Source organism: Varanus komodoensis, unplaced genomic scaffold (assembly GCF_004798865.1).
Source record: "Varanus komodoensis strain SLA01 unplaced genomic scaffold, ASM479886v1 scaffold47, whole genome shotgun sequence".
Lineage (NCBI taxonomy): Eukaryota > Metazoa > Chordata > Lepidosauria > Squamata > Varanidae > Varanus > Varanus komodoensis.
Window position 1 is genome coordinate 6,876,523 of NW_025336045.1, and position 27,165 is coordinate 6,903,687.

The 27,165-nt window shown below is 41.0% G+C and overlaps 1 protein-coding gene across 8 annotated transcripts in view; it reads left to right on the forward strand.

Annotated features, from left to right (window-relative positions):
• The window catches only part of CYRIA (CYFIP related Rac1 interactor A), a 139,361-nt gene that overhangs the window by 86,670 nt on the left and 25,526 nt on the right, over window positions 1-27,165 (forward strand). For all 8 annotated transcript variants that reach the window (XM_044445115.1, XM_044445120.1, XM_044445114.1 and 5 more), the window contains exons 2-3: window positions 5,394-5,444; window positions 13,139-13,187. The gene's annotated coding sequence lies outside the window, so the exon portion shown is untranslated. The remainder of the gene's footprint in view (window positions 1-5,393; window positions 5,445-13,138; window positions 13,188-27,165) is intronic.

Sequence of the window (27,165 nt, forward strand, 5' to 3'; positions counted from 1 at the left end):
CAAGTATTCCACCCCCGTGGTGGTGGTGGTGGGCCGCTCATCCCGCGGCTGGCCCGGGCGCTGCCGGCGCTTTGAAGGCTGCAGGGCCTCTCCCCCATGTCCCGCCCGTCCCAGCAATTGGCCCACAGGCCGTGAGTTTGAGACCTCTGGTCTAATGCATTTATATCCTACAGTTTTCCTCTTGTGGGGGAACCCAAGGTGGCTTACATAGCTCCATTTTATCCTCATAACAGCAACAAACTGGAGAGGTAGCCTGGACTGAGAGTCTGTGACTGGTTCAAAGTCACCCTAGGAACTCCGAGTGGGAACTAGAACCCAGATCTCCAGTCTCCGGTCCAACTCTCCCAACTTCCACACTGGCTCTCAGAATAGCTGAGAACTACATTTTTAGGATAAATTTTATGGTCTATTTTATTTTGAATTCTTTTATTCTGCTGGTCATAGTTTCTATTGCTTTTAACCATTCTTTTGCCTAGCGCCCCCCCCCCCAGCCATGGCTTAATTTTTAATGCATTCTGGAAGACTGGTCATATGGCCTTCATTATTTCTTCCTCAGCGGGAAACTTCCAGAGCAACAGCTGTGTATTGCCTTAAGTTAAATTGACTGTAAAGTATGATTGCTCAGACTTGGCATGTTGAACAAGCTTTTCCCCCAGAACATACCGTTGACTGCTGTGTTGCAGGTACTGAATCGGTTTTTTAGAAGACACTTTTTATCTATGGTTAAATGGATTTTTTAGCAGTTTAACTGTAACTGGCCCAGTTTAACTGTAACTGGGCCAATGTGGTGTGATAGGGTGCTGCACTGGGACTTGGGAGATTGAATTTCTAGTTCCTACTCAGCCATGCAGTTTACTGGGAGACTTTGGGACTTCCAGGGTTCTTGGGAGGATAAAATACAGAGGATTGTGTAAGTGGCATTTGAGTTCCTTAGAGGAAAAAAGGTAGACTATGTAAATTCATTAATATTTTTAAATGAAAGATTTTTTCTCTTTTTACTGGAATACTTAGGAAATAAACAAGAATATACATGTGTGTATCCCAAAGGGTATGGATTTGTTCCCCTCCTTTCCCCTTCCCACCTTGCAAAACCCCAGCCACTTTTGGTATTCCAAGCAGTTTCAAAAGCAGTATATAGTATGACCTCTTTTTCAGAAAAAAGAGTAAAAAATGATCATCACATGGTGTGGCTAAAGTAACTCTCTGGACACTTGCCTCAGTAGTTCGTAAGTGCTTGGAACAAAATAGTTCTGTTAATACTGCAAAGCAGCATCGTCTTTTTGTTGCTGTTCATTCTAAGAACAGGGACTTGGCGATGTAATACTGACTAAGTTGTTATGATGGTCCACACAGAAACTAAAGCCAGATATGATGGACTGATGCTGCAAAGGACCCTAGGCAAAAGCTTGGTCACAGAGTTCATATATTTATTGTTTTATTTATTCAATTTATATGCTGCTATGCTAGTCTGAACACTCCAAGTGGATTATGATATTACATAAAATAGTAATAAAACAACATGCAATAAAAGAAAGAAATACACAGCTGAGCTCAGATATCAATAAGTTAAAACATATTAAAGCTAAAATCAGTATAAATTATTTAAGTATAAAATCAGTGTCTGGAGAAGAGGACTGTTTTCGCCTAGTGCCAAAAAGATTGTAAAGATGGCGCCAGGGAAACTACTTTCGGAAGGCCATTCCATAAATGGGGCATGGCCACTGAGAAGCCCCCTCTTCACCTCCTTAAAGGATAGCTCTCTCAGAAGGGCCTCCTCACCAGATCTTAGGGACCAGGTAGGTATATATGGGAGCAGGTGCTCATTCAGGTATTATTTATTGTAACACTGTTATACCACTCACGATGATAAATAATATTCTGAATTATATTTCTATATTTATATCCTGATTATTTTCTAGCAAGGAACCCAAGGTGGCTTATATAATCTACCTCCTCCTCTCCATTTTATTCTCACAAGGCTGTGAGAATCCATGATGCTGAGAGTCCATGACTGGCCATGATATTAGTCCATGATATTAGTTGACTAGAAGCCAAATTTCCTGAGTCCTGGACTAGCCCGTTGACTACTATGTCATTCCAGCTCTCTAATTATAAGAACAAGATAAAAATAATGCATAATTTAAAATATTTCATGTGCCACTTGTGCTTCAGAATTCTGTCTACTTCTAGGAACAAACAAGAGGACAATTGTGAAAGCAATAATTTTCAGTAGGTGCTAGGCGTAAACATCAAATCTTGTAATTTTATTTATTTATTTATTTATTTTAAACATTTCTACGCTGCCCCCATCGCAACAAAGCCTCGGGGCGGCTCACAAAGAATACATAAAAACATGCATAAATAATAATAATAAAAAAGTTGAAAAAAAACATTTAAAAACCCCTGGTGCATTCTCGGCTAAAAATGTTAAAATCCTAATTAATTCAATAATTTAACAATTAAAATAAGTTTTAAATAAAAAGGTCTTAGCCTGGTGCCGAAAAACAACAACGGCGCCAGGCGGACCTCTCTGGGGAGCGCATTCCATAGTTGGGGCGCCACTGCAGAGAAAGCCCTCCTCTGGGTACTCACCCTCCTAATATCATTCACAGAGGGTTCCCGGAGAAGGGCATCCGTTGCTGATCTCAAGGGGCGGGAGGGCATATATGGGTGCAAGCGTTCCTTTAGATATCTAGGTCCCAAGCCATTTAGGGCTTTATAGGTCATAACCAACACCTTGAATTGGGCTCGGACTTCAATCGGGAGCCAGTGGAGCTGACGGAGAACTGGGGTTATAGGAGAACAACGCCCAGTCCCCATCAGCAACCTGGCAGCTCTATTCTGCACCAATTGAAGTATCCGGACTGTCTTCAAGGGTATCCCCATGTAGAGCGCATTACAGCATCAAATCATGTAGGTGAAGGCTGTGTGCACCTACCTTCTAGGTGCATGATATCAGGACAAATAGTATTTCTCTATAGGATGGAAGGTAAATGTCCTCTTTTATGGTTGGTAGGTATAAATATTAATTAACTGAGAAATGAACATGTGCCTACCTGTTAGCAGTTAAAGTGTAAATGGAGGCTAATAGTGAAATAATAGGGTCTTGCCTCCTGAATCCCATGCCTGTGATATCTTGCTGGTTGTTAGCCTAAGAGGAAGTCCCCATTAAGAAAGAACATATGTGACATACATTCTGTAATACTTGATCTCAAAAAGTTAGATATTTTTCCAGATTGGTCTTTCTTTAAAACAAAAGATTTTTTTTAACAGATGGCATTACCTGTTTGTATTGAATTCAGTTTTCCTTCTAAACCAGAAGCACTTTCCAATATCGACTGCCCATGCATGGCCAGCTCTACTGATTCTGGGGCTTTAGCTCTTCCAGGGACAATCTGAAATGAGTGAAAATGTTTATTTCTGAAATGAGGCAGGTCAGCAGAATTTATAGAAGGGAACTCCACTGATGTGTCGTATCCCAGAAATGAGCATTTTTGCTCCCGCAAGTGCAAAATCTCTGTTGCATGAGCAGTGGGTACTGCAGTGGGATAATCTGGACTGACAATGCACAGAGAGAAAGTGGCAGTGAACCACACTCACAAGTGGGCAATGTTGGAATACTGCCTTAGATAATCTTTATTATTCTAAAATGAAAACAATAATTGCACATTTAAAAACTGACACAATACTTTGTGTGTCAATCTGTGCCGAGCAACTGTGCTTTGGAGGGAGGCTTTTCTTTCCCATGAAGGCAGCCAGGCTAAGCCCATCAAGGTAATGGAGGAACTTGGCGGTTTCATATGGGCCCTACGATGGCAAAGAAGGATGATGGCTTGGCTTTCACAGCTGAATCACTATTTCACTATGAGAAATGACCATGTAAGAGGAAATGCATCTGTTCTGACTTCAGGGACTGGGTCACATTGTTGGAAAAATTGATGTTCAGTTGTAGTTCTGTATTTCTAAAAATATCGCCCTAAATATGTAATATAGAACATTATTATTTAGTACTCCATTTAACTCCTCATGAAAGCATTCCTGTACCATTGTCTCCCATTTCCTTTTGGTAATTTTAGTGTTTACTTACCTCTCATTACTCACCCACTTTCCCTTTTTTTCCCCTCCTTGGATTGCCTTTTGTTAGCTTTTTATATTTACTTTGCCCTAAATAATGCTTGCTTTCTTTAATGTCACTGGTGGGAGTAGATACTGCTGTATACAATATGAGGTATAAAAAGTGCAATGCTACATTTGAATATCCGTTAAATTCTAAAATTAAAAAGGGAATAGCTTTGCAAGTTACAAGCATTGTGGAGGTATTGAATCTACAACAGTAAAAGAAGATGCCTGCCTACCTGGACTATTTTATTGTTTAATGTATTAATTTTAATTAATTTAAGTGTGTTCACATTTTGAACCCATCAATACCATTAACAGACATTAGATAGCAGGCTTCCCTAACTCTTACATAGATTTTCAGTCTGTGCAACTTCAAGCCAGGGTAGTTTAGGCCAAGGGACAAAATTGCATGTCTGCCCCTTTCAGGGTGTGCCTGATTTTTCCAGCTCTTACAAATGTGCTACATTTGAAGGCTTCACTCCATGAAATGAAGGCCTTTCTACTCACTAGGAAGAACTAAAACAGCTGATTTATAGTCTGAAAAACCCCCTAAAGGCATAAGTTTATCTGAGGAATTTTAATTGTGTCTGAAGTCTTAGATTATAATTGCTATCTCTTCCATCCTTAAAACTTTGTGATGTATTTCCCTATTTTATAGAAAAGGAAACCTGGAACAAAAATAATAGTATTGTTCATGTTAGAGCAAGGATTTGAATGCATGCTGCACATTCAAGGGTAGCACTGCTCCTTTGACAGTGCAATTGCTAGAAACAAGGCAGTATAGCCTGAATCAGGGTTTGCAAAGCAGCTTCTGTCTGTGTTGAAAAAATTGTTATGACATTGCATTTATACCTTGCCTTTTTTCTTCCTGTGAGGAATCTAAGCAACAACCCTGTGAGGTAGGTTGGGCAGATGGCCTGTGACTGACCCCAAATCTTTTAGCTAGCTTCATAGCCAAATGGCGACCAGAGCCCAGGTCCCCATGTCAACACACTGACACAGCACAAGAAGTACTCATCTTGGTGCAGGCCTAATGCTGGCTGCAGTTAATGCTGAAAAAAGAGGTGGAAGAAACGGTAGAGACCACATAGGACACTCCCATTCTCTTGTTTGTCCTCTGAATAAAAAAATAAAGTACCAAATAAAACTTGGCCGTATTTCTTGAATTGCATGTATCTGAGTGAAAGGTTATATAAACTGCATTTTTTCTTATCATGCATTGTCTTAACACATTGAGTAATGGTAGATTAATGTTATAAATTTAACATTTGCAGGTTTCACACTTTTCTTAGATCTCGAGGAGGATTTGGAGAATCTCTGCAGAGGTAAGTAAGACTATACCAATTAAATACATTCTTGATACATACTTCTGTTACTAAAAATTATCTATCCTTCCGCTCCTCATTTTGCTCAAATGGTTCAAGGTTTAACTGTTTTGGAAATCAGGGTGGATTGATTTAAATCAAGGTGATTGAAATATATCATTTAAATTAGGGGTGGAAATGCTGTAGTTTTCCAGATAACATTGGACTCCAACTTCCATCAGCGCTAACCAGCATGCCCAGTTATCAGTGGTGATGGGTGTTGTAGTCCAACAACATTTAGAGGCTGCATGTTCCCTATCTCTGATCTGAATCTTTATTTAAAGCAGCAAGGAACAAGACCTTTACATCAGGGATTAAATTAAGTTTCCCGTTGCTACTACCACAAATATTTTCTCAACACTGGTGTTGTTTGGGGTGGGTTGCTCTGGCATCTGCTGAGGAATTCAAAGCCCTGCTAGGCCCCAGTTCTTCTTTAGCTGTTCACTCCGTATCAGTGTTAAGGGGAGGGAAGGGCACTATGCCAGCTTCAGGGCTGGTGTAGTTCTCCCCATCCCCCACCAGCATTATGGGACATGTTGAGGCCATGGGAGGCTAGCCCTCAAGATGCCTCCCGAGCGGTATATTTTATTGGAGTGGTAAGTTTTCTGGAGCTTTCTGCACAAACTGGGAGAACATATCTTGGGTCAGATTTCCCTTCTGAGGGTGTTTCCCTCAATATTAGAGATCTGAAATTCTGAAGATCCCGAAATGCCTTCGCAGAAACCGTAATATTACATTTTATAGGGCATGAGTTACGGTATGATTGCAGTCTTACAATTAGACCTTGTACCTGTTGCTTGCACCTTTATTATTGCACACTCTGATTTTTTTTTTATTTTTCTGTTTTACCTGTGCAGTGAATATTTTAAAATATGCCTATGGCAGTTTAAGTCCAATATACAAATATAGGAAGATGTGTAATTTCTTTTTTTTAAGTATTTTTCTGTGTGGCTCCTTTCTGCTTCACAGTGTCTTGACCCATCCCCACAAAATTAGAGTAGTGAACAAAAATGAGAGGCTTGTAACTGGTAGATTGAAACTAGGACTGATTGCTGCTGAGCAGAGTAGACCAGTTTATTTTCATCTGGTGAGAATTAAATGCCTGTATTTGTAGGCAGAGTGTAAATAATTATTTTTGAGTAATGGGCAAATTGGTTTTCCATTTACATAGAAAAGCTTTCTTGAGCTTAGCCTATGTGGTAGAAGGCACTAATTCAATTTAGAGATTTACTGTGTGGCTAACATGCTTATATTCTGCTTGTTTAATATTAAGCAAGTTTTTCTTTTACGACACAGTGGTTAAATTGTGTTCCTCTGATGTTTTGGCCCAGAACTCACACAATTCTTCATCATTGCCCCCAGAAGTACACAACTGCTGTTATGCAAACAGTATGGTCCATTTGCACAACAGAATTGAAAGGACTGCCTGCATACAGTCTTCCTATAATACATTTTTTAAAACAAGAAAACAACATTAGTTTCAATAACACCATCCAATTTCACTCTTAAAAATTAAATGACTGGCTTTTAGCTACCCTGTTTGCAAAGTGCACTGTGACTTGGAAACAGTGGTTTCCTGTTTTCCCCGCTAACATAGGGCTAGATTGCTCCTACCCAGTTTCCCCAGTTTTGCTATAACTTTGTCTCTGGTCAGTGCTGACAGGCAGGATCAGATCGGGGGAGCAGTCATACAGAAATTTGCCCTTCTCTTTTTGGAACTGTTTCAGTTCTGAGAAGTAGCCAAGCCAGTAGTGTGGGGGAATTGAATACAGGCATTCCTGTATTCCATACAGATGAATTACAAACAGATGATTTACAAACATCTGAGTTACAAACAACTTGTACCTATGAACAGACTGTCATAAAGCTATTTTTTTTAGAAAACATTATTGCAGGAAATCATCACCATGGGGGTGGGGTGGGGTGGGGGGCAAGAAGGAAGGCCTCCAAAGCATCACCATAGGGGGGGGGGAATGAAAGGGGAGAGAGGGAGCCTCCAGAGCATGCCTTCCTGCCCTACCCTTCTGGAGAGGGAAATCTCTCCAGCATTTCCTTGGTGCAAAGTGGTGGCCCTGGTGAGTTTGGGTGGAGGGGGCCTAGAGAGAGTTGTGTTTTTTCCACTTTCATGGGAGCCCTGTGCCCCTAAACCCTGCAAATGTAGAGGGCTTATTATATCTAACACAACTTACATACAAACTCGACTTAAGAATTTCAATTTTCTCAGTAATGGATCTCATTCATATCCCAGGGACTGCCTGAGGTGAATCCATATTTCTTATAATTGGCATCATAGCCTGTTGGATAAGGCAGTTTGGATGCCTTACCACACACATGGGGGAAAGATTGCCATAGAAAAAGCTAACTCTTAGTAACCAAAGGGACAGCAAATCCAAAGCATTTTTTAAGGCACCCATGGACATTTTGCAGTTTTTTTAAAGACCTTCAACTGAATGCTTTATAGAAAGATTAGGCCATATCCATATCTAACTTCTTAAATTTTATGTTTGATGGCACAGCCTGTGTCTTTAATTGTATACCATGTACAGTTATGTCCTTTAGAAAATATAAAAGACTTTTATGCATGTAATTTACAGCTGTCCCCCAGAGAATTGGGGAAAAAGAACAGACCACAGCATTAAAAGATCTAAAATGAAGAAGGGGGGACATGAGAATGTGTTTCTTCCTAGTGACACACAGATTTTGACATACCCTCCTCTAAGAAATTTACTTGGACCCATTTCTCAAATTTTAGGAAGGCAGCTTTTTAAAATTGCACCATGCATCAATCCTATAATCTCTAAACTGAGAGCAGGTCCTATTGAACTGAATGGGTTGAACTCAATACAGCCTTAATTAGCCTATGTTATTTGCTCCCCCAGCCATTTCTACTGTATGTTTGTGTTATTAATCTTGAAATGTCTGGTGGACCTTTCTGAGGTCCAAAAGGAGGTGGACATTTTCCCCCAAAATTAACTCAGTGAATAATACCCCCCCCCCCCGCACACACACACGCACACACAACCCACAGTATATACAATTATTCCTGACAGTGTAGCATTGGTTGAACCTCCCTAAGCACAGCTCTGGATTTCTTTTGCTCTGTGACTTTACTCAACCCTCACTTGCTGCCTGGACAAAGTTTGACGCTAGTTAACTGTGCGGAAAATGACACACAGGGTATCTGTATTTAAGGCTGAATTGGTTGGCACATCCTTGGGAAAAAGTTTTGGGAATGGCTTTTTATGTTTGTCACACCCATTTACATCAAGTTGAAGAGCAGCTTTTTAAAACTTCTGTGGTCACTCACACTTACATGCATGATTAATGTCTTATACCATTTCTGCCTCCTTTCCCTTGCTACTCTCAGACTTCAATAATTCTTAGGTCACTCAAATAGAAGGCAAAGTTTCTGACAGAATTCATCTTCTAAACATGGGAGGAGTGCCTCTGAATAGATGGCTCTGAATAGCTTTTCTGCTAAAAACTATTAAATTTTCATGATCTCTTTCATTAAAGTCATATATTCCAGTTTTCAAAGCAAAATAAAATGTGTGTCTGCAGGCAGAGTATGACTAGGAGAACTTAAAATGAAGTGTCTTTTAAAAGTATGACTAAACTTGAACTTGCTATTAAATTGGACTCTCCTACTTTTGTTTGGCTGTAACTGGTTTTGGTTTCATTGTAGAAAGTCTAGAGAAGTCCAGAAGATGTATGGGTACTTGATTACCATAAACATAGTTATTTGCCTGACAAAATGACTGAATCATCAAAATGGTTGAATTGTGGGTTGCTTTTACATGCGAGTACTGTGCTATGATTTAACGATAGGTTGTTAAGCACAAACACCTAAGTCCACGGTACAAGAACAGTTTTCTTCTTGAGTTGTACATGGTTAGCATCCACAATTGAAAAGTAGAGCAGGACTCTCATCCAATGAGAGTCCATAGCTACAGCAACCCATGTTGTTATTCAAGAAGAGTACTAGTTTTATTGATGCGGTTTTACTGATCTTGTTTTTATCACTTTTTTGTTATTCGTTACTTATTTATTATTGTCCATAGTGGGTTGTTGTTAGATGTGAACCAGGGCAAATAAATAAAAGATAATTAAAAGCAAAACCATAAAACAGTCAGACAATACAATAGAATTATCAGAACCAGAAAACAAATAAATACAATCAAAAAGTGACTTTAAATGGTAAAAACACTATTTTTAAAAAATAACAATTAATTAAAAAGGTTTTAACCTGGTGCCAAAAAAAGTATAGGCTCGGCGCCAGGCAAACCTCACTGGGGAGCATATTCCATAAGCTGGGCACCAGTGCAGAGAAGGTCCTGTTCCAGGCGGATGTCCTTTTTACCTCCTGTTCTCGGAGCAGGGCCTCTCCCACCGATCTTAAGGGACATGATGGCATATACGGAAGGAGATGTTCCTTCAGGTATCCTGGTCCCAAGCCGTTTAGGGCTTTATAGGTCAAAACCAGCACCTTGAATTGGGCCCGGACTTCAACTGGGAAGCCAGTGGAGCCGGACTGAAATAGGTCCAGATAATCCTTTTCATCCAAGAGTGCTTGGAGTTGTCCCACCAATACCCGCTCTAATACCTTGCCCAAAAACAGAATATTGGCCACCAGTCTAAAGTTGGCAGCCACCTCTGGGTCCAGAGACACCTTCTTCAGGATAGGCCGGATCACCGCCTCCTTCAAGGGGGCAGGGACCCGGCCCTCCCTCAGTGAAGCATTGATAACCTCCTAGACCCAGGGTCCAATTCTGTGACTGGCTTCTTTCAGTAGCCAAGAGGGGCAAGGGGCAAGAAGACAGGTGGTAGGATGTACCATTCCAAGTATCTTGTCCACATCATCAGGCCGCAATTAGTGAAACTCATCCAATAATGATGGACCAGATGGCGTTCTGGACACTTCCTGTACTGGAGCCATATCAACTGTGGAGTCCAGATTTTGGCAAATCTGAGCTACTTTTTCCTTAAAGTGCTGGGCAAAGTTGTCACAGCAGGCTGCCAAAGGTGTGACCACATCATTTTCCTGGCCAGAGTGTATTTATTTTTATTTATTTATTTAGGAAACTTCTATGCCGCCCCATTCGCCAAAGCCTCGGGGCGGCTCACAAACATAAACAAACTTCCTTAAAATAATATAAATTAACAGTATAAATTAAGTCGCCCTGGCAAAAGAATAAAATGAATAAATACTATTAACAATTAAAATGACATTTGAATAAAAAGGTCTTCGCCTGGCGCCGAAAAACAAATAACGACGGCGCCAGGCGGACCTCTCTGGGGAGCGCATTCCATAGGTGGGGCGCCACCGCAGAGAAAGCCCTCCTCCGGGTACTCACCCTCCTAATTTCCTTCACGGAGGGTTCCCAGAGAAGGGCCTCTTCCGCAGATCTCAGGGGGCGGGCGGGCATATATCCCACCCGTGTATCAGGCCTTCTACTACTCAGAAAAGCTCTGCTGGACAGCACTGTGAGGTAGCAATGGGAGCGGAGAAGAACTGCCTCTTTGCCGCCCTCACTGCCACAGCATAGGCTCAATAGTGAACACATAAGTTTGTTTGGTCAGATTCATCCCGAAATTTCCTCCACCTGTACCTCTAATAATCTCCCAGCCTGCTTCATCACCCACAACTCAGGCATATACCATGGTGCCGAGCGGGCTCTGCTAGGTGGGAGAAGACGCTTAGCAGTGATCGTGTTGATTGCCCTGGTCATCTCCCTATTCCACGATTCGACCAGGACATCAACAGGAGTGTCAGCTTTGTCAGCTGGAAAACCCTCCAGAGCCTTCAGAAATTTATCTGGATCCATCTGGGTCTGAGGGCGGACCATCTTAATAGGGCCTGGACCCTTCTGGAGGGAGAGATCAGCCCCAAGCTCAAACCTCACGGGGAAGTGGTCTGACCATGACAAATGAGTTAGGAACAAATTTCTCACTTCCAAGCCACCCTCTTCCTGACCTGTCGAGAAAACCAGGTCAAGCGTGTGACCTCTTTCATGGGTTGGGCCGGTGACATGTTGGGACAGCCCTATGGAAGCCATGAAGTCCAGAGCCGCCCCGGGCAAAACTGCCTCGGCGTGAAGGTTGAAGTCCCCCAGGACCAACATCCTGGGGGTCCTCAACACCAGGTCCAAGACAATCTCCGTCAGCTCAGGCAGAGAGTCTGCTGGGCAGGAGGGTACATGGTATACCAGCAGAGTCCCTAATCTGTCTCGATCACCAAACACCAGGTACAAACATCATTCAAGACCTGGTCTTGAAGGGACAGGAAGCCTCGCGAGGGAAATGGAGGCTCGGTGAACCAAGGTGACCCCCTCCTTCCCTCTGGGCATGGCTGATGTTGCACCACATACCCGGGTGGGCAAAGTTGAGTGAGGGAGACATCTCCCCCTTCTCCCACCCAGGTGTCGGTAATACATGCCAGGTCGGCCCCCTCCTTTATGATCAGATCATGTATGAGAGATGTTTTATTATGGACTGACCTGGTGTTCAACAGCATCACTGTCAGGCCCGGGGGCCGGCTGATATTGCTGCCAGGAACCTTCTGGTTGGGGGAATAACCAGAAGAGGAGACCAATATCAAACATCTGTCCTGCCTTCTCGAATGCAGGCCTGTTAGACCCCCAACTCCATACCTTCCCCTGCCCATCACCACCCCAATGGTGGCACCCACCTGCTCCCCAGGTAAAACCATCCCAGATTAAAACCAACTAGAAACACAGTCACAAAAAAAAAAAAAAAGGACCAGAAACTCTGGCCCTGCCCAGCCCCTCTTGGCTCCGAACGGTGATGACCTTAGGTCGTCACCCTTTGGCCGGTGGCGGCAAGAAAAGGGCTCTACTGCGCCCTGCTCACACAATCTACTTGTGCCGCCCACTGCGCCCAACCCAGCTGCCACCTGTGCAGAGAGGCGGGGGAGGGAGGAGGCAGGGGAGCCCGCGGAGGCCTTGCTGGGGTTGGGGAGAGCAGCGGCAGTGTCCTTGCCCAGGCGTGTTTGTTTGATTTGAAATTGATTTGAAGTTTTGATCTCCCTGAACTAAACACACACATGTTCCTTACTATTTGATAGTGAAAATAAGAATGCAGTTTCTATATATACATGTGTTACAAAGTCATAAACTGTATTAGTTCTGACATTCACTGGTAGGATTTTAAGAGAATGATCCTTTGGTCCCAGGGAGCATACAAAACCTCAGATTCCTCCCATGAAGCTGAAGATAACACTCCAGCCTCAGAAAGGGGAGTCAGAGATCTGGCAGCTGCCACCAAAGGAACTATACTTGTACTCTCCAAGATCAGAAATCACCCTGAGAAAGAGGACATTCTGGTAGGAAATAAGAGGAAGAGACTGGAAAGACTGGGATACAATTATATCCTGATTCTTCTCTAGCCTTCTTCCCTCTACCTCCAAAGCAAAAAAAGCCAATATAGAAGGACATGATGCAAAGATTGCCTCCATCACTTCACCTGCCTGCTGGCTTTAGCCTGGCAGTGCATCGGAGTCTCTAAGAGGACCAAAAGGAACCTGGAGAAAGTACAGCTGTGTAGAGGTAAAGGAACAGTTGTTTGATCAGGGCCTTTAAATGTAAGCCTGAGTTCTGTATGAGGCAGTTACTGACTACCCAATTCCATTGTTGCAGGTTATTGTTGCAGGCTATTGAACCTGATTCAGAAGATATATATTTCCAGGTAAGAAATTACTGGGTGTATCAAATGCTTTCTTAGGAGGCATTCTAATTGGGATTTTTAGTTATGTCTGTGAATTTTTGTGCTTTTGATTTCTATATAAGTCCATATTTCCTCACTCCAAAGCATGATGCAGCTCTGCTCACATAAGGATTTCCACACAATTAGGAGCTATTCCCTAAGTACGAGTATGTATCCTTGAATGAGGTAGTCTCAGATTTCACAGATCTCTTTTAGTATATGAGAAATGTCATTTCATTGCTCCAGGGCTAATGCTTTTGTATTAGGAGGAGAGTGTACATTCACAAAAATGCATACCTATTCAGTGTTCTTAAATTAAATAAATTTAAGCCTGAGGGTATTATCCTGGTAATTTGTCTTGCTTTGTTTTTTATTGTATTTTAAGCTATTTTAAATTAATTTTAACTCTTCTAACATTGTTGTTTCAAATGCATTTTATTGTTTTGTTTTATACATTATTGTAAACCACCCAGGGAGTTTTGGCTATGGGATGGCATAGAGGAAGAGATTATAATGATGCTAAGATTTCTATTAATGAATGTCCTATCCTTTTGCCGAAAAATAGAGTTGGGGCTTAAAGCCTACTGAGAACTCTCATAGATGAGAGAAAGTACATTAATTTTTAAGGTGCTGGGACCTTAAATTTATTATTTAGGCATTTATTTCATTAAGTTCACATTCTTAAAGATACTGAAATAATCTGCATTATCTGATTATTATGCCTATCAGAATGCACTTACACTTCCCAGAAGTTTATAATGCAGTTCTGAGTTCAACAAAAAGTAAAGAAATAGATTTAAGGGTAAAATGCATGCAGAGATGTACATTTAAATAAGTATTTAGATATGAGTTTCTATGCATTGTTATTGCTGGCACACGTATAAAACTGATAGTGAAATACTCTTATGATATATGAGGTAAGCAGATAGATCAGCTGGGGATTTTTGTTCATGCTCCTGTGCTTAGTTCTAAATGGTTAGATCTTCTTCTAGATTAGGTTTGCTGGAAAACTGGAAATGAAAAGACATGTGACCCAGGGATTTTCTGGGTTCAGAGAATTGACAATAGCCAGCAGCTCAGGGTTTCTCACACTTGCACCCAACCTGCTGCCAGAGCAGCACCTCTTGCGTGAGGGTATTCTCTGCTGGAGTCAGTTGCTTTGACTGTACACCTGGAACAAGTTTGAATGAACACAGGTCTGACCGATAGAGATCGTCATATCTGCCCTGCCTAGCCAGCTGTCATTATTGTTCTTCTCCTCCACCACCATCATCTTCTTCATCATCTCATTACGTTTATATCCTGCCTGTTGTCCTCTTGCTAGGAATTCAAGGCAGCATACATTTTCAGTTAAATTTAATTGGTAAGAACATTGTTGTGTCAAGTAATGCTAAACAGCTACAGCCAACAAGGAAGAGTAGAGGATAAGGTAGAAGCATGTTAGGGAATGCAGGGAAGACAGCAGATTTCCACTGTTTACCTGCATGGGAGATCACATTGCAGAGATTGTAACAATTAAGACTGTTGGAATGTGGTGAAGGCAACATTTCATTGGAGGCAATTTAATACTAATCCTGGCTCTTGCATGGGTTTCAGGTTGAAGCATCATCTAAGTGTTACTTTCCTTGCTTTGATATCAAAGTGCCACAGAAAACTTTAAATATATTAGAACTCACTCAAGAAAGAAAAATGTAGCTTTAAATGGCCACCATGAAAACATCAGCCATCAGCCAGAAGACTTAAAGCCACTTTCTGCACCTTAGCAGTAAGTGCCAAATGCTTTGCAGGCTAGAAGTATATTAAACTGATAACAAAAATAAACATTGCGGGGGCAGCAATTGGAACTCTTTTGCTAAGAGTTTCAAAGAAAGAGGGAACCACAGCTGAGAGACATGCTTGTTTCTCTTTCTCTCCCTTCCTCCCCCACTCTGCCTCTATAGGTACATTGCCTTATCTGCTAAGCTATCAAGGTATGTGTTGCAGTTTAAAACAATGAAACCAGGCAACATGGAAAACTGGAATATAAAAACATTAAAACATCACAAGTACACATTTTTAAGGCATAAATTGAAAAGATGTGTCTTTACACCCTTTCTGTGACCATGGCACAGTTAGGAAGCAACACAGAAAGAATCACTTCCACACATGCCTGACAACACAGGTCTCCGCAGGTAGCAGTTCCCTCAGGAGGGCTTTTCTTGTAGATTATACTGGGCTAGGTTTATAGCAAGATGGATGATTTCTTAGATAGCTAAGTCCTAAGCTGTGTAAGGCTTGAATGATGAAGACATGGATAACTGTTGCTAAATCAAAGTGATTCAGAAAAGATTGCTGCTGGCATAAATGTGTCCTTGTTACCTCCATGATCACCTAAAGTTCAAGGATCCCTGCCAAGCTGCAGACCCCAGCCTTCAACCTTTTCCAGAACTGGCTGAATTCCAGTTTCTGGGTTAGGCTTTCTCCTGTCCAACAACCCCTCCATCTTGTCTGAGTTAAACGTCAGCTGGCTTGCTCTCATCTAGCCCATTATTGAATCCAGGCAATATTCAAAGGTGTTAACTACTTTTATCAGTATTAGGTAACAACAAGCAATAGAACAGCATATTGATGCCACCTCTCTTCAAAAGTTTGAACAAACTTTCTCAGCAGCTTACTATCTTTCTCAGAAGATATTAAACAAAATGAAGGACAAAATAGAACCTTACATGGCACCACAGGACAATGGCCAAGGAGTTGAATAGTAATCTCCAATATCACCACCTTCTGAACATTGACAGAGAGAACAGCTTTAGCAAACAACACCCTGTCCAAAGACCACCAGATGATCCAGAAAGGTCACTTGCACTGAAAGCCACTGAAAGGTCCAAGAGAATCAATATGGTCATCATTTCCCCATCCGGTTCCTTACCCAGATCATCTACCAAGGTGACTAAAGCAGTCTCAGTCACATATCCTGGCCTAAAGTCTGGCTGAAACGGATGCTGATCATCAGTTTCATCTAGATGCATCTGGAATTGTGATGCCACCACCTTCTCAGTCACTTTAATGAGAGTGACTGAGACTGAAACACAAGAATGAGTTTCAACAAGTCTGTAGTTAGACAAATATCTTGGGTCAAGGAAAGACTACTTGAAACAAATCCTTACTACTACTACTTTTAAGTAAGAAGAAACAAGTCCCCTTCTGCATAGAGAGGTATAAAGCACTTCCCTTAGCCAGGGCATAAGTCCTGCTTTGATTTATATGGGTCAAGTACACAGATGATTCCCTCTCCACTTCCTTGAGATTCACACAGTAGAAAGAATCCAAAATAACTGCCTAATTGCTAAGGTTACATCACTTTGACCTGCCCAATTTGGGATCCATGTCAAGGTGAATCTGAGCAACATTACCTGCAAGGAACAAAGCAAATTGTTCATGATGAGCCACTGATAGTTCCGTCTCCCCTTCCCCAACAGCCTGGTGAAGTAACCCATGCACAGTACAGGAAAGTGTTGCCGGTTTATTATGTGACGACATAGTGGTGGCAGAAATGTGATCCTCACTGCAGCACCCTCGGCCTTTAAAGGGTCTTTTAGCCATGCTGGCTCAGAGTCATCATGCGTTCTTCTCTAACAGCACTATAGCTGATTTTCTTTCTGTTCCATTGCTCTCAGTTCCCTGTCAAACCAGGGAGCTGACACGACCCTACCAGCAGCAAAAGCGTGCTTAGGAGCAATAGCATCCATAACCTGGCCTATGTTTGTATACCAAATATCAGCCAGGACTTCAGCAATACAGTCACATTTAATTCCTCCAGTCAAGGCAAGAACTCTGCTAGAGCAGAATCCCAGAAAGACTGTGTGGTGATAGTGGGGAGAGAGTCATGGTTGCCATGAATATGAAATCCTGAGTCACTCCTGGCTGAAAAACCTCAGTATTGATGTTGAATGGAGAGTACATGTGGGTTTACTTTGGCTGTCGTAGGTAGCATTTTAGCAAAAGTGGGGGAGTTTGGAAAAGGTGCATCTCCATCAAATCTATTGATGAAGCTCCGATGAGTCATTTTAATGTTTCAGAATAACTATTCCCTTTTGCATGAATTCTCACATGGATGAAACCAAGCCCAGAATGTTGGGTTTTTGCTCTAGAGCTGTATGTTCTCTGTGTATGGTCATCAGTTCCTCAAAGGTTGTGTTATAAATGCTGACCGTAGTGTACCAACTGCAACTATCATAGCAGGAGTCCCCATCCTTTCTAAAAGAATAGACTTGCTCAAAATGGCTTTCTTGGGTACTTGGTGGGTCACAAAATTGACTGCTGCAACAAGTCCCCTCTTTTCACAGAAGGGGAAACCAGTGAGGCTTGTTTGACTTACAGATATAGCAATAGCCTGCTTGTGTGTGGGGCTTAACAGTGTAGGCAGAAATGGTTCATATGAAAACCACCCCTCCAGCATTCCCACGTCCTGGCTTCTGTGTCGAAAAGGGCCATGTAAGTTCATTCAGCTGAAGAAAGTCCTGCTTCTCTGGGGGCAATAAAGGAAGGACTTACGTGCTTGCCAATTTTCTGCTGTGCAGATTCTCCCTACATGCAAGTGGGCAAGTACTTGCATAGAGCTTATAAGAGAGGCAAAGTTGCACTTCTGCAAAAGTAGCAGATCTTCTCTTCACATCAGATTTACAAAAGTGTTTCACCAGCACTGCATCATCACTGCAAAGTGCTTCACCATCGAAGTGTTTCTCACATGCTCTCAAGTACTCATCTTTGGGCCAAACTAAATAATACATTAAGCACAAAATTACATTTATGGTGCCTACTTGCTTTTCTCTTAAGGAACAGCTCAGCACTTGGTCAAGATTCCAGGAAAGGGGGAGGTTAATCTTTTCCTGCTGCAGGGTGTCTCAGCATGGGCAGTCCAACCCCAAATCCTATTCTCAAGAGCCTTACAGCAACTGAAATGACCAGGGGCATTTGTCAGGGCTGCAGTGTGTGCTTGTATATGCAATCATACATTTAATTTGTTGGTGGCAGACCTCACCCATCCAAGTGAATGTTCTGGAGTCACTTTAGACAAAACCATAGAGATTGACGTACAGTATGCACAGTCATGAGATGGCTGGCCACAGATGTCGGATACCCAGTTACCCTTACTTTAGAAAGGCATCCTTTTATTTTCAGAATATCTACTAGAATGTAACAGATGTCTGTTATTTCCATATTGCATAATGAATGCCTTATGTCTGGCATCATAACTCCAAAGTGTTGCTTCTTTTTGGATGTTTTAATCTGGCAATTCAAGTTGTTTGAGCACTGTTGGAATTATGCATATTGGAGACCAATGCCTTATCCTTGGCTAAAGGAATAAAAACTTTTGTGAGTCAAGTTAAAAAGGGAGCCTGAAAAGAACTATATGCATACGGCTCATTAAGAGAAAAGAGATAAGTGAAATACTAGTCTGTTTTTCCTGTGTAGCAGGAACAAATCTGGATGCTTTACTGTTGTAGGACATATTTCCACAAATGGATTTGGAGCCACACCCAGGCAAAGTTACAAAACAGGATACCATTCCATAGTGTGAAGCCCACCTGCAAATTTATAGACCTGATATGGTCTAATAGGTATGGAACATTTGAAAACAATTAAGCTTATCAAATGATTAAATATTCAGTGTCGGGTTGGTTTAAAAAAATGAAATAAAATTATAAATGCTTGTTTTATGCTATGTAGTATATGCCTTTTGTTTACCATGCCTAAAAAAATACCATTTAGCAATTTGGCCAGTGGCATAAATTACTTTTCCTTATGTGACTCTTGTGAGCATACCCAAACAACAGCTAACCAGCTTTAAGGAACTGTACTGTGTGTTCCATTTACTCAGTTATCCCTGGATTTTTAGCTTTCCCAGCAGGGCACTTTCCACATGTGATGGGTTGCAATTGTTGTCATGCCCAGCCACCAAGACCAATGACTGCAGTGGTTGGGGTTGATGGGAGCTATAGTCAAACAGATATAGAAGGCACCTAGCAGGGGAAGGCTGTGAGCTCTGAAAATCATTTGTTAAAGAAAATGTGTTGTTTTTGAAGAAGGTATAAAGAAAATGTTAAACTTTCGCTGTTCTAGAGCTGTTTTTATTATTGATTTAAAAAAAATAAATGTAACAATTTGTATTCCAGAAGATTCAGTTTTGAATGCATTTAACCCATCCTTTCTCTGACCCATCCTACCCTCCTTCATAAAACAATATCTCTCTGTCTGAACTATCCTTCCATACTGCCCTACTGCCCTAGCTCTGTTATATTTAAATTGCAGGTGACAAATTTAAGGGGTGGAAGGAACAGAAAAACAAATATGATTCTACTGCTGCTCAAAACCCTTTCTGTCTTACCCATGTGGGAACTAATGACACTGCTAACAGAAGCTTTGGTGAAATAACATCAGCCTTTGAAGTTCTAGGGAGAAAAATCAAAAACACTGGGGCCCAGATAATCTTTTCCCCAATCTTACCTGTACATGGAAGAGGAACAGATAGGGAAAGAAAAATCCTTCAAGTGAATGAGTGGCTACAATGGTGGTGCCGTAAAGAGAGATTTTGATTCTGGAACCACAAGCTAAGGTTCCTAGCAGATGGTCTATAGGCAAATGATGGGCTGCATCTCACAAAGAATGGAAAGCATGTGTTTGGCCACTACACAAAAACGTTCATCAAGAGGGTTTTAACTGAAACATACTGGGGGGCAGGGGGTGGAGGTGCAGCATGGGATACCATCACCTGACAAAGACTAATGTATTTCAGCAGAGAAAAAACCTCAAGCAGGGCCTAGCATCAGTCTCGCAAAAAACGTAGGAAGAAAACCATGGCGCCAAGAGAATGAACTTCAATGTCTCTACCCCATGTCTAGGATAGGGGAAACAAACACAAACTTGTGCTCATAGTACACGAGGGCAATTACAATCTTATAGGAATAACTGAAACTTGGTCGGAGGACTCACATGACTAGAACATTAGAATTGATGGGTACAACCTGTTCAAGAAAAGATAAAAAGGGAGGCTGAGTCACACAATATGTAAGCGACTCATATATCTGGCTTAATTTAAAGGAAGCAAAATGAAGAAAAACATAGTTATTGGAATCTGTTACCAACAACCCAGTCAAATAGAGGACAAGGATGCAACATTCGAAAAGCAACGTGTAGTCATTATGGGAGATTTCAATTTCCCTGGTATATGCTGGGAGACAATTTCTGTCAAACGTGGCTCCTCCAAGAAATTCTTGACATGCTTTGCCAACAACATCCTCCAGCAGAAGGTAGAGGAAGGAACAAGAACATTTAATACTTACTAACAGGGATGACCTAGTGGACAAAATAGCAGCCATGGGAACCCTGGGGGACAGTGACCATACAATACTTGAGTTTTCAATTATAAAGGAGGCAAAGGTTAACTGCAGCCAAACACATATCCTGGACTTCAAGAAAGCCAACTTTAACAAACTCAGAACAATGATAAGTGAGGTGCCATGGCAACTCACTCTTAAGGGAAAAGGAGTCCTAGAAGGGTGGGAAATCTTGAAACAGAAGAACCTAGGAATTGTAACAAATAACAAGGAATTGTAGGGACAGCATCAGGAAGGCTAAAGCAGGAAATGAACTGAGAATAGCAAGGGTTGCTGTGAATAACAAGAAAGCCCTCTTCAGATACATCCGGAACAAAAGACATGAAAAAGAAAGCTGTCAGCTACTTAAAGTGGATGGCAGAGTGATAACAGATGACAAGGAGAAGGCAGAAGTGCTCAATTCCTACTTTGCCTCAGTCTTCTCCCACAGGAAAATCTACAACAAAGAGGAAGTACAGACTGAAAGTGAGAGATGGCAGCACAAGATTGACAAACAAATGGTCAAGGAATACCTAGATGGAATAAACATGTTCAAATCTCCATCCCAGGTTGTCAGAGGAACTCTGACAACCACTATTATTTTCAGTAAATCTTGGAAGACAGAAATGCCAGACAACTGGAGAAGGGCTAACATTGTCCCCATTTTCAAAAAAGGGGGGAAAAAATATAAACCTTGGAATTACTGGCATCAATCCCTGGAAGAATCCTGGAGCAAATTATTAGAAAATCAGTCTGTAAGCACCTCAAAGAAAATGCAGTGATGAATATAAGCCAATATGGATCTATCAAAAATAAATCCTGTCAGACTGATTTAATCTCATTTTTTGACTGGGTAACCTCCCAAATGGACAGAGGGAACACTGTGGGTATAATCTACTTCGACTTTAGCAAAGCTTTCAACATAGCGCCTCATGACATTCTGATAAACAAATTAGCAAAAAAGTGGACTGGATAGAGAAACCATTAGGTGGGTCCAAAATTGGCTGCTAATCGGACACACAGAGTACTCATCAATGGCATCTTCTCAGGCTGGAAGGGGATAACTAGTGGGGTGCTCCGTCCTAGGACCAGTGCTCTTCAACATCTTTATTAATGATTTGGATGAGGAAGTACAAGGAAAGATAATCATATTTGCAGATGATACAAAATTGGCTGGAATAGCTAACACCATGGAAGACAGGAGATCCAGGGCAATCTAGATAAGATTGAACACTGGGCTGAGAGCAACAGAATGAGATTCAATGGGGACAAGTGCCAAGTCCTCTACCTAGGAAAAAGAAACCAAATGTATTGATACAAGGTGGGGAATATGTGGCTCTACGGAACTGAAAAAAAAAAAAAAGACCTTGGAGTTATTGTGGATAACAGGCTAAATACGAGCCAACAACGTGATGCAGCTTCAAAAAGAGCAAACACTATTTTGGGATGCATTAATAGAAGTATTACTTCCAAATCACGAGAAGTAGTAATTTCCGTATATGCCTCACTAGTGAGACCTCATCTGGAATACTGTGTCCAGTTCTGGGCACCAAGATTTAAGAAATATGCAGGGAAATTAGAAAGGGACCAGTGGAGGGCAACAAAAATGGTCCAGGATTTGGAAACACTGCCCTGTGTGGAAGGACTGAGAGAACTGGGCATAGAACCTAACTCTATTCCTGATTTTTACTAAGCATTGTGAACCCATGATGTTCTTCCTTCTCTTATCTGCTGCTATTGCCTGAGTGCTTTGTATAACATAGAAGGTTTGGCAATAAAAAGAAAATGTTTTAAATATAATGAATGAATGAAGCAATTACATGGTAATATGTCTAATGAATTCTTTTGCTTATTCCCAACACTACACAATAAAGCCCTAGGAACCAAATGGCATGATGCATTTCCTTGTTTGCTTCTTGGATGCCAACTGTCAATCTAATAGTTGGCCTTGTGTGGTTTCATTTTAAAATCTGTTTTAAAATTTATTTTTGATGGTTTTTTGGCAGAACCTTACAGTTCCCAGGAACATATTTTGGGAACTGCTGGCCTAGGGAAGTCATGGGATCTCCCACAATAGAGACATTCAAAAGGAAACTGGACAGTCATCTTAGTGGGATGGTGTAAATTGGTGTCTGAAACAGCTGCAGGTTGGACCTGATGGCCTTCATGGCCCCTTCCAACCCTACTATTCTATGATTCTGTGAAAACATCTGAAGTGGCCACAAAGTGTCCATCTCTGATACTATTCCCAACAAAATAGTACCAGGGAAGTTTGTTGATGATTAGAGGAATTATAAACCAACCCTGCCAGATGGAATGGGACAGTGAAGAAAAGGATGTATGGAGAAGCACTCTTTTTTTTTTTTCATTCTTTCTTCTTTTTCTTTTTTGCTGAAACATTTAGACAGGAATGAAAGAAGAAAAAAGCGGGGGGGGGGGGGGGAATGTGCCAGTAAAATTCACTGTCATCTGAAAATGTAATAAAACCCATATGGAAAGGAAATAGGCTTTAGGTAGTTAGGAATGACAAAGTTAATGTTGGCAGTAAAAGCACAGCACTCACACCTTAATTAGCTGCCAAATATCCCTACAGATCTAAAGTGGTCTTAGAAATTTATTATTTGAGGAGGAGTCATAACTCAATGCCAGGGCACCTACTTTGCATTGTTGTAGAAGGTCCTTAGTTCAATCCTTGGCATCTCCAGGTAGGGCTGGGAAAACTGCTCAGCAGTCCTGGGCTAGAGTTGCCAAGGATCAGACTCAAGACAGCTTCCCGAATGCCTATGGGCAGGAATGCTTTTAAAAGCAATTCCAAGTACTGCAGGTGTGAGCACTGATCCTTCTACGCATTTGCAAAGGAATCCATCAGTATTTAAAAGTAAGTAGACCAGTTCATATAAGATTATCAGCTCCTGTCTAGTTTTACTAATTACATATTGCTTCTGGTTGTTTCCTGCTTGTGTCATGCTCACCTGAACATAAGGGACACGGTCCAGTTATATAGTTCTGCAAAGAACAGAGAGAGTTCTTTCTCATTGTCTGCAGGGATGGAATATGTGCCCATCCCTACATTTGGCAAAATTACATGAGAAACTTCCATCTGTTGCTTTAGGCCATTGGTCCGCAAACTTGTTTGGGCTGCAGCCTCTTGTCCTCTTAGGCAACAACCCTGTCACCCCTACTTTCTATTAGGTCCTTTGCTCTACTGCAAATTTAAAACAATCTCTGTCCCCATCCACCCCCACCACAGTCTTTCTGTTGCCACCCACTTTGGGAATCACTCCTTTACACCCTGATTCACAGCTCACATTATTGACTTGGATTGTTCTGTCTGGTCTTTTTAAAATCTTGAAGTGTTAGTTAATTTTTAATTGAATGAAATGTCAGTTGGAGTGGCATTTATGTTTGCCAGTACATTATATAAAAATAGTAACAACGGCTATTATTCATCATTTTGTTTCCATGATAAATACATTTTATGATCTAGCCTTGAAAACAAAAACACCTACCCCCCTCCCCACCCCATAAATTTTGATTACCAGATCCTGGGGTTTTGGGGGGTGACCTTTTGTGGATGACCTCTTTCTCTCCATTGACTCTGAAAGTAAATATGCTGACCTAGTCTTGTTCATATTTGTACAGACTATTATTGGTTATAGATTGCCATCTATAATAGGAAATACTGATTACCCAATATACCCACATTTTTTTTTAAAACAAGTATCTGCAATGCAATTTTTTTGGCCTTCTTAAAACTTTGGCTGGCTAATATTGCCACTTAGTGGATGACTCCTCTAACTGCAATCTCTTCTTCTTGTATTTGTATATGTTTATGGCACCTAGATGGGCTTAGTTTCAGTTTGCTTTTAAGGGGAAGGGGGTTAGCATTGATTGCTGAATTCTGCAATTAAATAAATACTTAGCCAGTCACATGACAGAGCAGCCCATGGGTTTGTACAACATGCTATGCAACATAGAATGGAGCAATCACTTGTTGTTAAGGAAAAGCAGGAGTGTCGGATGCTTTGCAGGCACTGCACCTGTTCTTTGTTCATGCCCAACAGCCTATGAGGTATTTAACAAGGTACTGTACTATGCAAACAAGGTTGCTGTGTCATGTGTCTGTATGCTTTGACCATGACCTGGTTCATATATAATGTTATCCCATGGTTTATTTAACCATTGTTGCTCTACCTAGGTTTTGTTTGTATTCTCAATCTGACATCTGTGTTTCCCTCTACTGCCAACTACTCCTTCCTTGTATCCGTAATGCCTTTACAGTGGTGCAGTGCTAGCATATAGAACAGCTGTTTGTCGATCACTTTTGCCCACTGTCTCAGTAACCTTCTGAAGCAACCCAGTAACAACTCATGGTTCTGACTTTATCACTAACAACAGCTCATTATGGTTTAAATTAAAGTTTGCAAGCCGACAACAAATCATAGGCTTGCTTTCTGAGTCGTTTGTGAATAACAAACCATGGTTTATTACTGCAGCTGAATTCACACAATAGCCCAAAGGTCAGCAACACATACTGTGGGTTAATGTCATGTGTGAACTCAGATAGTATGTCCAGCCATAGCACAAGCTCAGATTTCAGCAGTATCTCTGCTATCAGCTTTATACTATAACAATTATAACAGCTTCATAGTAACCTCTAAGAAAGAGAGCGAGAGATCACCTGTTCCCCTTCTCCTAACAATAGGAATGAGTTAGTAGAAGTACCTCATGGCAGTAATGCTCCATCATCACCTCAAATTATTTCTATCCTTTTGGGCTGGTCTTTCTCAATAAAACCATGCATTCCTCACTCTGTGTTTCCTCCCTGTGGGTCACTGCCTCCTAAGAGTAACCATCTATGTGAGAGATGGGGAACACCTGGCATCCCAGATGTTGGTGGGCTGATACTCCTAACATCACTATTGGCTGTGCTGGTAGGGCTGATGGGAGTGCCAGAGGACTTTACATCTGGAGGTCACACTTTCCCCACTCTGCATCTATGTAAGGAAAGAGGCACCTCTGAAAGATGCTTGGATTTTATTGGCTCTGGAGCTTGGGAATTTTCAAATGCAATGAACAGTCAAGAATCACTTGCTGTCTAGATTTTACCATAGGAAGAAAAATTCTTGTATGTAAGCTGTCTTGAGTTCCTTGGAAGGAAAATTGGTGGGATATAAATAAAAAAACCGGGAATATTTCAAGTTTATTTCACCTAGAGTCTCCTCTTTTTTATGTTTCTTGATTAATTTTGACTTTATATGAACACTGTTCATATAAAGAATTTATATGAATTTATATGAACACTGTTCATTTTCACTGAAGGTCAAGTTAAACTGGCAATCATAACCTATTTTTAATGTCAAATTGCTAATGCCAGAAAGAATATTGTCAATATTCAAGCTACTTGGAAAACATCAAAACATTATCCCACATTGTTTATTTTCAAGCTATTTTATTTTAAGTGATAGTCATTACCTATTTAGATTTTTTTATGTCAAATTGCTAATGCTGCACAGGACATTGTCAATACAGAAGCTACTTAGGAACCATCAAAATATTTTCCTACATTGTTTTCAAGCTTTTTAATGTTACGTGTAACTTGTGAATATCCTTTTTGTTGAGTATAGCACCAATAACATGGAATGCTTGCTTGAAAACATTTAGGAAAAAGATGTATTTCTTTCTCTTTTTGTTTCAGCATCAAACAGCAGAGGGCACTGTGTAATTAACAAAGTCCTCACTTAGCCTGTGTAACTCCCCCCCCCCTTCCTTCTTGTGAAGCCACATTGAATGAGCAAATGTCTATAGACTGGTCTGCGAGTTTTAAATGTCTCCTTCACAGGAAATCCACTGTGTAGCACTGCAGGGTTGTCCAAACAACTGCACAATGTCCACTTCTGTGCATATGTTTAACTTTGCTCACATCACTAAACAATGTCTGTTTTCTTTGTATAACAGATCACTTTAGTCATGTGCATCTAGCATTATAAAAGAAGCAAATGATATTTGCCATAAAGGGTGTCTGTCTATGATTAATCATCATGTGGGTTTGTCATGAATTAAAAGTAGCATTTTTAGCACTAACTCGATCATGAATATGTAAGTGACATGTTGTATACATTTAATTGTCTTAACAAGATCCTACTGTACAAATTTTACTGCTGCAGAATTGAGATCAATTTCTAGCTTCTCATTTTTAAGCACTGCTCTAAACATGCACTTATTTATTTATTTATTTCATAGGCACGCAAAATTCACTATTTATATTTTACAGTTTTTAACTTGGAGTGTATGCTTGCTTGTATTTGGGAGCTGTTTTTAAAAATCAGTTCCCCAGACTAGTCATTACTTTGCCTTTTCTAGGCAATAGGTTCATAACAAGATATAATAAGAATTTTTACCATATAAATGGATTGAACAGGACTGGAGAATCTTAAACTGCTGTCTAGTTAAACCTGATTGATGTCTTGCCCAAAAATTTCTACTGTTTCAGCCAGGATATTATACAGAGGTGATAGTTTTTGCTCGTTAATATGTGTCTAGCTGTGAAATGATCTGTTCACTATTAATAATAAAAAGTGTGCATGGGTTGGACAGCTCCAGCT